General features: G+C 43.8%; 1 long non-coding RNA gene across 2 annotated transcripts; it reads left to right on the plus strand.

Moving 5' to 3' along the window:
• The first annotated feature begins 499 nt into the window (after positions 1-499).
• LOC122472722 lies at positions 500-5,931 on the plus strand. 2 transcript variants are annotated; one of them, XR_006294510.1, is made up of 5 exons: positions 500-1,349; positions 1,575-1,674; positions 4,167-4,256; positions 4,816-4,876; positions 5,895-5,931. It is a non-coding gene; the product is annotated as an uncharacterized LOC122472722 (long non-coding RNA). The 2 variants fall into 2 exon arrangements; XR_006294511.1 differs by lacking the exon at positions 4,167-4,256 and having other exon boundaries at positions 5,895-5,930.
• Positions 5,932-9,933: the final 4,002 nt, after the last annotated feature.

The raw sequence follows: 9,933 nt of genomic DNA on the forward strand, positions 1-9,933 counted from the left end.
TCAACAGGAATTTTGATTAACTATGATTTTTATAATGACGGCTTTGAAGATCTCGTAAAGAAATGTGCAATGCAAATTTGTATTTTTTTTGGTGTGGTTAGATTGGATAAAGTTTGAATTATGTTTAGTCTTTAACAGAGTGTAATGTTATGAAATTTTTTTTAATTTTCAGGTACGTGTAGAATTTTATGATCGACACAAAATGACAGTAAGTACTTATTACCTGCTTCAGTGTATTTGTATGATACAAAAACGTTTTCCAGTATATATATATATATATATATATACGTATATATATATATATATATACGTATATATATATACACATATATATGTATATATATACATATATATACACACACATATATGTATATATATACATATATATACACACACACATATAGTATATATATTATATATAAAATGTGTGTAATATGTAATATATGTAGTTAACACTTATTTGTTCTAACAAAACCTTATATCCCGTATTATTATGTACTAGATCTTATGTGCTAAAAGTTCTTTTTTGTACCATTGGGTCTGTTTGAAATCAAGATCTCTGGCTTGCAGATATATTTTTAATTGAGAACAGATGTGCCCCTGGCCATTCTGGGTAAATTATTTTTGGCTGTGGTGTGTGTGCCTCTAGACTCTGCACCCAAATGCCTGTTTTCTGCTCCCCCTGGGAGGTGACTGTAAGTGTTAGGGAGGGGTCAGCTCAAAGGTCCCAAGGCCTGGGGAGGACAAGTTATGGTTCAAGCGAACACGGAACATCTCCCAATAAGCCCTGTCCTCTCAGGCTGGGCAGACGGCGAGGAGGGAGCCAGCCTGGTCCCTGGGGGAGTCTGCACCTATGTATCTGTTCTCGTCATGTAAACTAGGAGACCCCTGTCTACTGTCGGGACTGGACAAGCCCTGGAACAGAGTGTTTCCTTTACCTTCCAGATTCAGTGTCCACATCATTGACTCTAGGAAAATCTGTTCATCTGACTCTACACGTGCAGGCAGCGAACAGACGTCCAAATCCCAATGTTTCTTTGTTGAGCACGGGCTCACGCTGTAGCAGAACCGTCGGAGTATGGGGTGGTGCCACGGGGAAGCCATCTTACAGGAAGAGAAAGACAAGATGGGTGGAGGAAGCCGCTAGGAAAGCTCTTCTCTATGGCTCAGTGTTCTGTAGAAGATGGAAGTAAAATGGGTGCATGTGGACTCTGCCGTTAGCCTGCCTGGGACTTTGTGACCGTCCGTCACCGTGGCGACTGTGACAGCCTCTGAGGCCAGTTAGGCCACAAGAACACAGCGGTCTCCCCAGCTCCCGCAGCTTCAGACGCACTCATTCACGCAGCAAAGTGAGTGGGGCGTGGTTGGTGGGATCTCCCAATCTCCGGTCCCTCTGGGGGGCATGTGGGCGGGGGAGGGGGCACTGCTGATGGCCTCCTCCAGTCTTCCCCCGACTTCGCACTTGCCCATTCAGGTCATATACACGGATGCGACTTCTTTCTCCTCTTTTCTCCTCCCCCTTTAACTTCACAACCCAAACCCAAACCCGAAGCACACCTGTCGTTCTCTTGTAGGTGGACGTGCCTGCCCAGACAGCCGGAGTGAAGATAGTTACTGGGCCCGAGGGAGAAAAGCCCCACCAACTCTGGGACATTGTCGCAGGCCTGTGGGAATGTAAGTTATTAAACGGAAGCAGCCCCGTCCTCACTGTGACTCAGATAGGTAGCACGATCTGTGCCCCAGCTTGTCCCGGGGCCGCGTCTTCAGGGTGAGCAACGCCAAGGCCTTAGCGATCTATTCCTGAGCCCTGTGGCTGTAGGGGCGAGGGGGGCCCAGCGGATCCGGCCAGCTCAGCGCTGCAAGCAGGCCCATTCCCAGCCGCCCGCTGTTTGTGAAGCAGCCCCGTAGAGAGAGCGCAGGGGAAAAACAGTCCTCTTATCTGAGCAGAGGGCATTCACCAGTTGCCAGAGTGATCTGGTCTGAGTGCTTGGCGGCAGGTGGCCGGAGGAGGAATCATGAAGCGAACTGGGAGGTCGGAGTGGACACGGAACAGCGATTAACGGTCGCTATTCTTTTGTCAGGCTCTCTCTTGGTCGGCGGGGGGGCTCTCAACTTGAGCTTGCTTGGCAGCGTAGGGTTAGGGATTCCAGACACTGAGCATCCGCAGTGGGAAAGTCCGCCCCCGCTCACGGGGAGCGCTTCCATTTACAAGGCTGATGCTCTGGTTTTATTTCAATTTTCTGCAACATGAAAAACACTGCACATGGGAAAGGAAACGCTTCATCATTATGTATTTGCCCACTAATGACGCATGCTGGTAATGCAGTCTGGTTGAAGCAACAGAAACATTAAAGAAAGAACTGTCCATAATTATGTATGTGCATGTAGATATGTATCTATAAATAGATAATAGCTTAGCTCTCTCTCTCTCTCTCTCTCTCTCGATCAATGTATCTATATACCCAAAAGCAGCTGCATGTTTTACAGATTAACTATCCAACTGGTCAAGGGCAGTTAAGCTTAATTAATGTGAACTTAGCCCCTTAAGTTAATGACCTCTCCTCTGGAGCTGAGTGGGGACCGGGAAAGGAAGCTGTTTAATAGCTAACTTGATGGCTAATGCTTTCTTACTGTACCATTTTCTAGATTGTTTTCATACTAACAATGAAGTATTGTTTTGATTTCTTTCTTAATCAAGAGTTAACACATTTTCTTGTTTTGTTTCGTTTTGTAGAACTAAACAAGTCATTCATATAGCTTTTCCTGGAGATTTGAGTTTTTTGTTTCTTTTCGTTTTTGTTTGTTAGCTTAGCAGTAAACATTTGGCTTAGCATTTTTTCTTGGGCCTGTAACCCCAAAAGGAAACACATTCCTGTTGGATTACCTACACTTTGATTTTGGTAAATACTGTTTCAGCTAAGGTGAGGGAAAAGTCTGTAAAGAGGTCAGTGAAAGCCCAGGTTCCCTGGCCCTCAAGGCTGTTTTTAGTAATAAGTGCAGAGCTTACAGATCTGGCTTCTGCACTTAACATCTGACAGAATTAAGAATCTTCTTTAGGTGCCTAATAGCCTGTCAGGGAGGGACCTTAAATCTCGGAATTTTAGGCATTTAAATGTATTTATTGATTTAAATTCAGTTGTGGGAAAACGAAGGGAGAATTCTCTTTAGAATCATGAGACCACCAATAATAAATATTTTTTATAACACTTTACTGAGGTAAATTTATTTATTTATTTAAAATTTTTTTTTAATGTTTTGTTTATATTTGAGAGAGAGACAGAGCGTGCGTGGGGAAGGGGCAGAGAGAGACAGAGACAGAATCTGAAGCAGGCTCCAGGGTCTGAACTGTCAGCACAGAGCCTGATGTGGGGCTTGAACTCATGAACTACCAGATCGTGACCTGAGCCAAAGTCAGACGCTTAACCGACTGAGCCACCCAGGCACCCCTACTGAGGTAAACAGTGACTATAGGTTAGTTTGGTCTGTTTTTTGACTTTAGATAAAAGGAATGTTTTCTTTTGTATGTCTGGCTTCTTTCACTCCAGGTAAATAATTTTAAATTTACATGCAGTTGTGCTCACTTTTTTCTATGTATATACAGTTCGTAGCTGTTACACATGTATAGATTCCTGTAACTGTCACCCAGGTGCCCCCCAAAGATGCCATTCTGTGAGTTCCTCCAAATGTTTTATAGTTTAGCCTTCACATTTAGGTATTAGACCCATCTCCACTGAGAATTATTCTTGCGTGTGTGTGTGTGTGTGTGTGTGCGTGTGTGCACGCACAGTGTGAAGTAACAGGACATCCAGGTGATATCCACAGCTGCTCTCACTCTAGATCAATGAGTTTTCTTTCCCCTGTTGATTTCACTGGTGCCTTTGTTGAAAATCAAATGATCGTATACGTATGGGTCTATTTGGGGGCTTTTTATTCTGTTCCATTGATCTATTTGTTCCTATGCCAATACCACACAGTTTTAATTAGTATAATTTTATAGTATGTCTTGAAATAATGGTAGTACAAAATCCTTCTGTGCTGCCTACCCATCTTCTTCCTTTTCCTCGTCCTCCTCTTCCTTCTTTGCCAAGATCGTTTTGGATATTTAGATTGCTTTTAGGTCACATACATTTTATAATCCATTTGTTTATTTAAAAAAAATCCTGCAGGAATTGTCACAGAAATTGCATTGGACCCACAGATCAACTCAGGCAGACGTGACATCCTAATAATATTGAGTGTGTCTATTACCAAATGAGGTAACTCTTTCCATTTACTTAGGCCTTTAAAAAATTCCCTTAGTAGAGCACCTGGTGTCTCAGTCGGGTTAAGCGTCTGCCTTCGGCTCAGGTCATGGTCTTGCGGTTCGTGGGTTTGAGCCCCCATCAGGCTCTGTGCTGACAGTTCAGAGCCTGGAGCCTGCTTCGGATTCTGTGTCTCCCTCTCTCTTTGCCTCTCCTCCACTCATGCTCTGTTTCTCTGTGTCTCTCAAAAATAAATAAAAAACGTTAAAAAATGTAAAAAAAAGAATCTCGTTTAAAGAATTCCCTTAGCAATGTTTGCATGTTTTATAAAATTCAGTATAGAAGACTTGCACATCTGTCATTAACTTTATTCCCAGGTATTTGATGATATTGTAAACGATATTTTTTTATTGTGATAAGAAAGACATAACACAAAATTAATCATTGGAACCATTTAAAAATGTCCCCTTCGGTGGCATTGAATACATTCGCTACCATCACCTACCTGCACCCCTTTTTTTTGAGCTGGAAGTCTGTACCCATTAAGAAATAACTGCCCATTCCTTTCCCTTAGCCTCTGGCAACCACATTTCTACTTTCTGGCTCTAAGAATGTGACCACTCCAGGTGCCTCGGGTAAGTAGAATCATACAGTATTTATCCCTTTGTGTGTGTTTCATTTCACTTAGCCTGATGTCTTCAATGTCCATCCGTGTTGTAGCAGGGGTCAGAATTGCACCCCTTGCTAAGGCTGAAAAACATTCCATTGTACGTGTATATCACACCTTGTTTATGTACTCATCTGTCAATGGAAATTTAGCTTGTTTCCGTCTTTTGTCGATTGTGGATGATGCCCCGTGGACTTTGGTGTTGAATATCTGTTTGAGTCCCCGTGTTCAATTCTTTTGTTTAGATTACTGGATCGTATGGTAATTCTACGTTTAACCTTTTTGGGGATGTAAATGGCATTTTAGACTTTTATTTTTTCCATTGTTTTTATTGTCATTTAGAAGTAACATGGATTTTGGGGGTGTTGACTTTATACCCCACCACCTTGCTAAGTTCACTCACCGGTGCTAATCTATTGTAGATTCCTTTGGATTTTCGACGTGGACGATCACGTCATCTTTGACTAAAAACAGTTTAGCTTTGTCTTTGCTAATGTGTATGCTTTTTAATTTTTTCCCTTATTTCACTAGCTAGGACCTCCGGGGCAATGTCGAGCCAAAATGGTGAGAGTGGATATTCTTGCACGCTTAATCGTAGGGGAAAGGAATTCACTATTTCACTACTGTTATGTCAGCTACAGAACTCCTTTGTCGGATTGAAGGACTTCCCTTTATATTCCCAGTTTGCTAAGGATTTTTATTTTTTATTATATTGTCTTTCTTTTTAAATTTTTTTTTTTCAACGTTTATTTATTTTTGGGACAGAGAGAGACAGAGCATGAACGGGGGAGGGGCAGAGAGAGAGGGAGACACAGAATCGGAAACTGGCTCCAGGATCTGAGCCATCAGCCCAGAGCCTGACGCGGGGCTCGAACTCCCCGACTGGGAGATCGTGACCTGGCTGAAGTCGGACGCCCAACCGACTGCGCCACCCAGGCGCCCCTATATTGTCTTTCTTAAATGTTTACTGATTTATTTATTTTGAGAGAGAGAGATGGAGAATGCAAGCAGGAGAGGGGCAGAGAGAGAGGGGAGAGAGAGAGAATCGTGCCCTCAGCGCGGAGCCCAACTCCGGGATCAATCTCATGAAAGGTGAGATCATGACCTGAGCTGAAACCAAGAGTCGGACACTTAATTGACTGAGCCACCCAGGCACTCCACTAATCATATTCATGATTATACGAATATGATAATTGGAGTGAATGGTATTCATTTGACAAATACATATTGAGTATCTACCATATGCTGGTAAATAGCCATAAACAAAGCACATAAAGCACATAAAACAAAACACATAAAACTTATGTGTCGTGTATAAAAATAAACAGATAAAATGTATATTATACTGGAAGGTGGTAACTGATGTAAGAAAAATAAAGCAGCGGATCTCCTGTTCCCCTTCATGGGTAGCCCCGAGTTCCTCAGCAAAGTGTCGTTCTGGTCATGAAGAGGTTTGTTTGTTTGTTTTTAAAAACAACATGATGTTTCAAGGAAAGCCAGGTATTTCATCGGATATACTCTACCGTAGTGCTAAGAATCTTTTCTATACTGAGGAAAAATAGGCTGTGATTGGCCTTGCCAATAAATAGTAAATTGAACTTCATTTTGTACCTTCTTAAGGAATTTCGAAGGCTATTTTTGGCTCTATGTAATTTTTGCTACAAGGAATGACTTTACTCCATCGAAAGAAATGGTTCCTCTATGATCTCAGAGCAAAGGATAGTCCTTTAAACAGAATATTTCAGCCTATGGGAAACATACTTCATTGCCTTTATTTTTCTCATTGTGTTGTGGATGGGTGAAAATTTCATTATGGATGGTCATCGGTTCTCAGCCCTGCAATTAAAACTCAGTAATTGAAGGGAAGGGCTCAGTGTTTCCATTTGGAAAAACACTTGGGATCTTGGGGTATGAGTTATTTCCTGACCCAAAGTCTCAGACAGTGGATGTATCATCTCCTTCTTCCCTGGTGTTCTTGAGAACAGAATTAAAAGCGGTAACACATGCAACGGCTGGGCACAGAGCCAGGCACAGAACAAGGGGAGAAACGAGTGTTAGTTCCTTCTCTTGCTTTGTCTTCCTTGCCCTCCTTGATCTCACTTCTAAATGTCATAGCTGGACATTTGTAGCTGTGGCTAGACCAAGAGATGCCAGATGGTGGAGACAGGTGAGTCTTGAGTCCCAGCAGAGGTCATTCTGAGGTGTCCGAGTGGAAATCCTAGGCAAGTTCAGGGTCTAGAAGGCAAATTGAGCTGGTGTCTTAGGATATAAACCTTGATGGCAAATGTGGACAATAGAAGGTCCAAGAGATGGTTGGTGGTTACCGGGGTTCAATTTGGTATTAAGAAACAGGCAAGCAAGGCAGATTAGCCGAGAACAGTGATTCCATTCAATTTAACAAACGTTTATGGAACCGCCCCTATGTGCCGCTAAATGGTCTTAAGATCTCCGAGTTTGGAACAGCCTAGCACGTGGCAAGTATAAGTGACGTCTGATCTGTGGCAAGGATGAGGCTCTGCTCGGGCTTTAGTAACCTGGTTTGGGCAGATAAGTCTTACAGTGAGAATTTTGTTGGAGGTTGGGTAGGAATGATGAATTTCTGCATGTGCCGATGGTTGTGCCCAAAGACAGGGTCCCTGGGAGACCCACAGTTTCAATGGTCCTTCTGGGTGGGCTGTGCCCATTTGTATCTGCCTCTCTCTGGTGCTAGGTTTTTTATTTGTTTGTTTTGGTTCTCTGTGTTTCTGAAACTAGAGTTTAGGTTGGAAGGGACATGCTGTTGTAGTTTGGCAGTTGACAACCATATTGTCATTAAATTCCATTATTTGGCTTGCATACCACACCTCCCTCGCCTTGTGAAGCAGGCCATTGACTTCAAGACATTACAGAATATTATGCACGTGGAAGAAAATATTTCGATTTTCTTTTTCTTTTTCTTCTTACTGTGTAAACAACCACTTTGGAGGGAGTAGAGCTGAAATAATCCCACCAGGAATGGGCACTGGGTTTCTGGGAACTCACGGCCAACACCTTTTTTTTTTTTTTTTTTTTTTTTTTTTTTAATACAGTGTGCTTGTCTGGGAATTGGGGCGAAAGAAGCTTGTTTGTTTATTTTGTTTCCAACTAAGAGTAACTTTGGAAATGCTAGAGATTTTGCAGGGGGAAAACCCTCTTTTCACTAAATGATTGATTTTGAAGAAAACTTATTTTTATTTGTTTTGAGAGAGAGAGAGAGCTAGAGAGTAAGCGGGGGAGGGGCAGAGAAAGAGGGAGACAGGCTCCCAAGCAGGCTCTGCGCTGTCAGCACAGAACCCCATGCAGGGCTCGAACCCGCAAACCTGTGAGATCATGACCTGGGCGGAAATTAGGAGTCTGACCCTCAGCCAACTGAGCCACCCAGGCGCCCCTGAATGATCGTTAAGCGATGTTTGGACGTGTGGAGACTCAGCTTCTTTGAACTTTTTGCATGCAGCACTTTTTATTCAGAAGCAACCCCCGACGTCTGAGAATTTGTTTCTGGCAAGAAACCTATTCAGACTAGCGTTGCCTCTTCATTATAAAAATCCCCACAATTGCGTGCCTGTTGGAACCATAAAGAGTGGCGTCCTTCCTCCTGGTCACCTGTGGGGGGCTAGCCGGCCAGCCTGTGAATGGGGGGCGTCCAGCCGGACACCCACCACTAGGCTGAGAGGCCTCCCTGGTCGCAAGCCTGACCTTGTGTTTCGAAGAGAGGGCACTATTTGCAAAATCTGATTGAAGAACCAATAGGCTAAATTTAACATTATGAAAATAGATGGAAAGAAAGGCATTTGGCAAACAAGTTTCCCTCGTGGGAGGGGAAACCCTTCCGGGCCCTGGGCCCTCCCCCGCAGAGGCCCAGGGAGAACCTCTGAGGAGCCGGAAGGCGACCCCAGGGCCCTGGCAGCCCCCGCGGAGCTCCAGGCCTCCAGCCCCGGGACGGCCCATCGCGTCCTGGCAGCGCATGCGCCGCGGTGACGTCACCGCGCAGGGTTTGCCCCTGGAGCCAGCGTCACCAGGAGCCAGCGCAACATTCTGCATCCCGGCCCCCGGCACGGAGGGAGGCCTGCGGAGCGTTTCCAGGGGCACTTCCGTTTCAGCTTGTTTCTATTTTCAAGCCTGGAGACAATTAAAGACCAGGGTCTGGTGCCAGTATTTTTTTTTTTTTTCCACAGTTCGCGCTATTCTTAGAAACAGTTGAGCCGGTGGTGGAGTCTCAAGGCTCTGGAATCTTTTCTTTCGTGTGGCAACAAGTTCTTTTTCCTGGGAAGGCTCAGTGGTGCTTTTCTTGGGCTCAGCAGTGCGGCTGATGCGGCCTGGACTGTGTAGACAAGAGGCGCGGGGAGGACACACACGACCCTTTGGAACTGACGCTGGACGGGCGTCGAGGACGGGCCATCCCTGGGCAGCTACTCTAGAGCTCCTAAAGTGGTGTTTGTTCAACTACCCTGAACTTTTGTGGAAGGCCAGATGCGGGCACTGCGATAAAAGTGCTGAAGTAGAGTGATAAAACTTGTAATTTAAAAATTCTTTTTACCAGGCCATGTTGCTAAGGTTGTGTTTTGGTAAAATAAACTGCTTTTCCTAGGGTCGTATGGAATGAAAGCTTCATTCATCCGGATTTGGTTGAGCACTTACTGTGTGCGACCCAAGGTTATTTAGCGTGTGGTTTTTGTCTTCAAGAAGAAATAAGACACGCGCATGAATTTCTAGCATAAAAATAACCAGGGAACACTATTACCCAAAGGCCGTTTGCATGTTGAGCTAGGAACTTTTCAGAATGATTCAACGTGAAGCAATGTTTGCTTCTGGAGATGTTTGGAGTTCTCTCTAATAAAAATCAAAAATTAAGTAAAAGTTAACAAATTAAAAAAAAAAATTGAACAGGAAAAAAACCCTGTGGAGTGCAGCCTAACTGGGACTTTAGAATGAATATTTATAACCTTTGTTGCATCCATTAGAAAATGAGAAAGACTAAAACTCATGAGCTAAGTGCTCAACAGAATA

The sequence above is a fragment of the Prionailurus bengalensis genome, chromosome B4 (genome assembly GCF_016509475.1).
Source record: "Prionailurus bengalensis isolate Pbe53 chromosome B4, Fcat_Pben_1.1_paternal_pri, whole genome shotgun sequence".
Lineage (NCBI taxonomy): Eukaryota > Metazoa > Chordata > Mammalia > Carnivora > Felidae > Prionailurus > Prionailurus bengalensis.